Genomic DNA, 7,463 nt, shown 5'->3' on the forward strand with positions numbered 1-7,463 from the left:
CAGTCGCTCTGTGCGAAGTTGAAGAGACCTGCCTCATCAACGTGCGGAAGGCAAGCAGAAAGACATGATGAAATGCAGAATCCAGCCGTGTGGCACAGCCTTCGGCCAGAGTGATAAAATTGCTGCACATGTAAGCTATGATCACTGGCCAAGTGGCTGGTTCCAAAAAGAAGCATCACACAGAGATTCTGGGTGGAGGGATGAAACCACAACTAGTCCCTGGCCCTGCAAAAGGTGGTGTTCACCCCTGCTAATCAGAGGACAGATCCTATGAAATGACAGCCTGATTCTTGGCTGTGAGCTTCCCTACTTAGACAGTCTCTGACAAACATAGCATTCCATATTATAAAAGGAAATTTTAGAAATACATACATCTTGTCATTTCATGGGAGGCCCAAGAGTCAGCTGTTCCCTTGTTTTCCTGGGTCATCAATCTGATTTCTGTGCAATCAGCTGCATTACATTTTTCAGCACCTTTAGGAACTGTAGTGGGAGTTGACACAAGTGTGACATTTTCCTTTATTTTTCATTTGTTTTCTTGTTGACACTTTCCCCAGTCAAGTTTTTTTGTGCTTCATCCATTATGCCATGAATTTATAGAAAGTATATTCTAACATCAAGCTTCTTACAGCTGGTTCTCTTGAAAGGTTCTCTGCAGAGAGCATGTTTTTCAACTTCAACACTGGTGACATTTGGGCCCATATAATCTTTGGCTGTAGGGAGCTGTCCTGTGCATTGTTAAGATGTTTAGCAGCACCTTGACCTCTACCTACCAGATGCCAGTAGCACCTCTCCCCAAGTAGTGAAAACCAAAAATGATTCCAGGTAGGGTCAGACGTCCCCCAGAAGGCAAAATCACCCTTGGTTGGGAAGCTCTGGCATTGAGTATGTTGGCACTTTAGTGTGTACGTAATTTTCTCGGTTGCTTTCATGGTTTTATTCTGATCTTTTCCTTTGCCTCAGGACGTGTTCCCTAGCTCTAGGAGAGATGAATATGCAACATACTCTCATGAATTCTGTTGGCAAAAGTACTGGCCTTATCGTGTTTGTTTACAACGATGCTGCCAAGAAGCTCTGTGGCATTGTGGCCGCTTCTCATTTGCCACAGCACATGGAGCAGTGCTCGCTAGCGGTCTGCAACAGTCTGCATGCCCTTGGTATCTATCATGGCACCCTAGCTGTCAATTCAGAGGGAAGTGGCCAAAAGCACACTGCCATGTTGACAGAACCTTCCCACTTCCTCCCTGTGTGTTGCTGAATTTTCTTTATTGATCTATTATTTATTTAGGTTTTTTTTCTTTAATGTGAATTACTGGAGGTTGGCAGATCCAACTGCAAGGCAATGCTATATTTCTACAAAGTATTCAGGAGCAGAGTCAAGACAGCCCCCATGTCAGTTAACTTGTATGTATGAAGGGAGAGTGCTGAAATTTGTTCAGCTGTCCCTCTTTTCTCAACTGGGAGTGAATTTGTCCCACTCCCATCTGTCAGCCATTCTCTGGGTTGAGCATCAATATTTGATTTTTCTTTTGAGCCCTGGAGGTTCTGTCTAGCCTCAGCCCACTGTAGTTTTATGGCCTGAATATGATGTTGTGAAAAGCAAACCTCAGCCCTTTGGCAAGGCAGGATCACATGTTACCAGATTGCCAAAAAGCTGGTGAAGATATTGCTCTGGTTAAAGTAGACACTCTGCTCACATTCCTCAGGGTGGGGTTCATGGGAATCTACTTTTGCAGATACAGAATGCATCCCATCTGTACTCAGGTGGTAGTTTTACATTCAAGCAATCATGCATTCCTGTTTATTATTTTTTCTCAATTAACTACCCAAAGTCAGGAAAGACACCTTCTGCAAAGCCACAGGTCGAAAATCAGTCCCAATTTTCAAAATCTGGTAAGTTTCTTCCTTGAGTCAGGCACACTTCACGGACAAAATGATATTCTTATTCTTTTTTCTTCTTAAACTTATTCCCCCTTATTTTTAACATGGAGATTTTTCTACCTGTGGAATATTTCCTTTTAAAATTAGCATCAAATTAGTAAGCATCACTACTGTCCACACTTGTCATACGGTAATGATTTAGGATCATTAGCAGATCAGACTTACATACATTTTAACGGAATAATAAGATTGAAGCTGTGTTTGATTCATATTGTAAGGTCGTGGACTACATAATTCTTACTGTGTATGGATGAGAACAGCTATAGTAGACTTGGGTACTGGTTCCACCACTAACTAGCTGTATGATCAAAGAAAGTTAGTGTTTGTTTGTTTGTTTGTATGTTTTTTCCAGGACCCAGTTCCTTCATCTCAAGATCACGTTAGAGCCAGTTCTAACCCCATATCGTTGTTTAGATGATTCAATGATATAGGGCATGTCAAGTGCCTGGGATGGCACACGGTATGGGATGGATTTGTATAAGCCCTGTGGAATTAGCATTATTCCTGTACGGTCTTATTTCCTCTTCCTTCATAATCTCTCCCCGCATGGCATAAAAGACAAGGGACTTACACTCTGTAGAGGATCTACCCTGCATGGTTTTCATGACAAGGAATGTGCCAAGCATCTAGCAGTTAGTTACCTGGCTCCACTAAGAATAGGACCCTGGCATTCTTCCTCATTTGCAACCTCCTTGACACTATTTTCTGACCCCTTTGTGAACACTTGGCCTATTTCCTTTACACATGGCCACACCCCAATGCTTAATGCTGACAGTACTATTGCTTCCCTGGCTTGAAGCCCTATCTTCCTTCATTAATTATAGCTCATTTGCTCACATAGGGCTGCCACCTTGTCATTTCTAGTCTTTAAAACAGTGCCCTTTGCAAAATAGACACTCAGTGAAGAGCAGCCACACAAATCAATAGATACAGAATGTTAAAAAAAAGAATCCTAATAGGATTTTTCTTGGGGAACAGGATTGAGATGCTGGTGGGTTTGAAATAAAAGCAAGCCACCCAGCATAGCAGCTGCATCGCCTTCTCTTCATGGCTGTGGTGACGGTCGGGCATCTGCAGCAGAAGAGGAACGATTACATTAATGAGAATACCTGGGATGTAAGGGGAGTCTTTGTATGCTCTTTATGAGTCAAATGAGAATATCGTCCAGAAAAGGCAAGCCACTTAAAGCATTCTTCCTGCACCTGGCCAGGCGCAGTGGCTCATGCCTGTAATCCCAGCACAGGTGTGGGATGCTGAGAAGGGTGGATGGCTTTGAGGCCAGGAGTTTGAAATCAGCCTGGGCAACATGGCAAAACCCCATCTCTCCAAAAAATACAACAATCAGCTGGGTGACATGGCATACGCCTGTAGTCCCAGTTGCTCCAGGGGCTGAGGCGGGAGGATGGATTGAGTCAGGGAGGTCGAAGCTGCAGTAAGCCGAGATCCTACCAGTGCACTCCAGCTTGGGCCACAGAGCAGATCTTGTCTCAAAATAAAATAAAATAAAGCCATACTTCCTGCGCCTATGATGAGAGAATCTTGACCCAATGGTCTATATAGAATTCAGTGTATGTTAAAGATAAACCTATTTTTAATTGTCTTCAGTCTGGTTCAGTTTTCTGTTGAAAACATCATAGTTACAACATTGAGGGATTGCTTGATGCCCAAGATGTTAAAATTACTATCAGTGGCTTTGAAAGGAAAGTACACTTTTCTACCTTCATTTTCAGTATAATGAATATGTTTAATATTTTTTCTCCTGTTGGCTCAGAATAGAACTTTGAAAAATGTCATACATGACAAAGATTGTTCGAGGCAGAGGAGAAAAGAGAAAGAATGAGTGAGGAAATGAGTGAAGGATTTCTCAAAATAAATGACAAACATCTCTGAAGGAAGGAAACAGATGACAGGCAGAAGAAGTAAATTTCAAAATAAGGAAAATGAATCCTTAAAATAGCAGGAGAATGAACCAGCTTGAGAATGATTTTTTAAAGAACAGTATGTTTTAAAGTAATGTTTCTTATTGTAAAAATAATACTCCTTGTAAAGCATTTAGCAAACACAGGAAAGCACACAGAGGGAGTAAAAATCATTCAGAGGCCACCCTGGAGAGAAAAACATTTTGATGCTTTTGGATATTTCTTTCTAGTTCTTCTTATATTCCATTCTTCTTTTAAAATGAGGGCATCCTCTAAAAATAATTTTAGGTTCTACTTTTTTTCATTCAATATTATATTGTGAGCATATTACCATGTGAAATAGAGTTTGAAAATATCATTTTAGTAGCTATGCCAGTATTAACAAACCACAGCCCATAGCCAAACAGTGTCCCCCTGCCCATGAGCTAAGTATGGCTTTTACATGTTGAAATAGCTTTTAAAAATAAAAATAAAAAATAATATTTCAGGGAGGCACGATGCCTCCTGCCTGTAATCCCAGCCACCCTTTGGGAGGCTGAGGTGGGTGGATCAATTGAGGCCAGTTGTTCGAGGCCAGTCTGGCCAACATGGCAAAACTCCGTCTCTACTAAAAATACAAAAATTAGCCAGGTGTAGTGATGTGCGCCTGTGGTCCCAGCTACTTGGGAGGCTGAGGTAGGAGACTCACTTGAACCCGGGAGGCGGAGGTTGCAGTGAGCAAAGATTGTGCCACTGCACTACAGCCTGGGTGACGGAGTGAGACTGTCAAAAAAAAGAAATTCATAACACCTTAAAATTATGAAATTCAAATTTAAAGGAAATTTTATTAGAACACAACCACACCTATTTCTTTACATATTATTGACTGTTGCTGCTTTTGAGAAACAAGAGCAGAACTGAGTAATTGTGAGAGAGAACATCAGTCCCTCAAAACCTAAAATATTCACTATTTGGCCTCTCACAGAAAGAGTTTCCTGACCCCCAGACTATGTAACAACATCACTTCTGTTTATATCAAAACTTGGTTAAATGCTTCCCTATCATTGAGCACCATGGGGTTTTTGTTGTTTTTGCTGTTTTAAATAACATTGTTGTGAATGTTCTTGACCTAAATTGTGGTTGACATCTGTGAATATTTTCCTAAGTAATCAACTATGGATCAAAGGTCATGGACATTTTTATACCTCTGGATGTATTATCCTTTAGAAAAGCAGAAAAGACATAGATACCTTGTTCCAGCAGCAAGGGTGTTTACAAGAACCAGGGGTTCTGAACTGGCACCATAATGTTTTCCTACATAGAGATTTATGTTTTCAACCAACAAACAACTAAAAATTATTGGCTGGTGTCTTTCTCTTTCTAGAATTCTTTCAACTCTTTATCAAAGTATTGGTAGCTAGAAAATAATCCATATCTATTTGTCTCACTCATCTAGAGTGCAGCAAATTTTTCATCTTCATATCCAGTAGGGATTTTAACCAGAAAAATAACCCCTTGGTTTGTTTGACCTTCAGAAAGTAATCAAACCATGCTGGCATCACGAAAGAGGATGGTAAAGGCAGAGAGATCCCTGCTAAGTCGACAGAGAATCGGATTGATGGGGCTAACTGCTTTGCAAAGCAGGAGGCAAAGCAGACGACACCCCATCGTGGTCTTGGCAGCCCGGGTTATAAAGAATTCAAATTTCAGTGCAAGGCAGCTGTTGAAATGGAATATCAGAAACAAAGGCCACCTTGGACATAATTGTGGTCTGATGAATTTGCTGAGTGAAAATGGCTTATTGGCCATGTGGGTTTCTTCTGTCAGTTTCCCATCTTTCTATTGTGGGAATTTGTCATGTTGGTCCTGCTTTGTAAGATTTCTTTACATTTTAAGAATATAAACACTTGTCTACAAGTGCAACGTATGTAGGGTTTCTATGTATTTTCCATGGGTTTTTGATATGTATGGCTTGCATGTCAGGAACAGTGGGTTAAACAAGGCTAGTTGGGCCCTTAAATGCAGGACTTCTCAAAGCCTTTAGTGTGATATGATGAATGTGAATCAGCAGGTGACGAATTTAAATGTAACATTTATCAAAATTATTGACTATGGGCAAGTTTATTTATTAGGCATATTTCAGAATGTGCCTGAATGTGTTTTGTGGCTAAAATTTGGGCATCTGTGGTAGGAGGTAAGAAATCCACAAGGAACATATTGAAAAAATACTGAATACTACTGAAAAACAACTAGCAATTAATTACAAATTTTAATAAATGGCTAAATGTAAAATAAATATAATAAAGCAACAGGATTTCCATACACACAATAAAACTAGTTTTAAAATATTATCTGAAAAGAACCTATCCCAATATCAATTAAAGCTGAAAATATGGGTAGGTGTGGTGGCTCACGTCTGTAATCCCAGCAATTTGGGAGGCCGAGGCACGAGGATCACTTGAGCCCAGGAGTTTGACACCAGCCTGGGCAACGTGGTGAAACTGCATCTCTACCAAAAAAAAAAAATTTACAAAAATTATCTGGGTGTGGTAGTGTGCACCTGTAGTCCCAGCTACTTGGGAGGCTGAGGCAAGAGGATGGCTTGAGCCCAGGAGGCAAAGGTTGCAGTGAGCTGACATCACGCCACTACACTCCAGCCTGGACAACAGAGACAGACCCTGTCTCAAAAAACAAACAAACAAACAAACCACCACCAACAACAACAAAAAGAAAGCCCTGAAAATACCTAGAACTAACCTTAACAAGAAATATGTAAAACCTGCCTAGAAAATCTTAGAGCCTTAAGTTAAACTGCTTGAAACTGAGCAATAGAAAATTAGACTTGCATAAACAGGATAAACAAATCATGTCGCAGGATTCAAACTACAAATATTTTAATTATGTCCATTTTTCATACTATCATGTCGATTTCTACAATGACAATTAAAAACTTTAGTAAATATTTTCAGGAACTTGTCAGATTTTCTTTCTAAAATTCCTCTGAAATCATTAATAAGCAATGTTATCAATAAGCCTTAAAAATATTTGTGAGAAATGACTGAGACATGATAGCAAAATATTTTAGACAGAAGGATCATAGAAAGTCCACCCAGCCCCAGCCTCCCTCTTTGGGCATGCAATGTGAGCTGTAATTAACAATTAGGGATAAAACAACTAGCTAAATGCCTGAAAAAGAAGAGAAAGAGGGTGGGGCTGAGAAAGTACTCAAGGAAAGGGTAGCTAAAAAATTCCCAAGTTTGCCAAGAGACATAAACAAACAGATTCAAAAAACTGAGTGAAGGCCAAACAGGGTAAATCTCAAGAAATCCATGCCAAGACACTTCTTAATGAAACCCCTGAAAACCAAACACACAAAAAAATTTTGAAAGCAGCCGCAGAAAGCAACACTTTACCTCTAGGGAAAAATATTATTCAAGTAATAGCAAATTCATTACCAGAATTGATGGAGGACAGATGGAAGTGGCACAATATTTTTCAGATGCTTAAAAAAGAAAACTGTCAACCCAGAACTTTATATCCAGTAAAAATATCCTTTAGGAATGAAAGGGCATTCTCCAATGAAGAAAATCTAAGAGAATTTGTCAACAGCAGACCTATCCTAGA

This window comes from Nomascus leucogenys, chromosome X (genome assembly GCF_006542625.1).
Source record: "Nomascus leucogenys isolate Asia chromosome X, Asia_NLE_v1, whole genome shotgun sequence".
Taxonomy (NCBI): Eukaryota; Metazoa; Chordata; class Mammalia; order Primates; family Hylobatidae; genus Nomascus; species Nomascus leucogenys.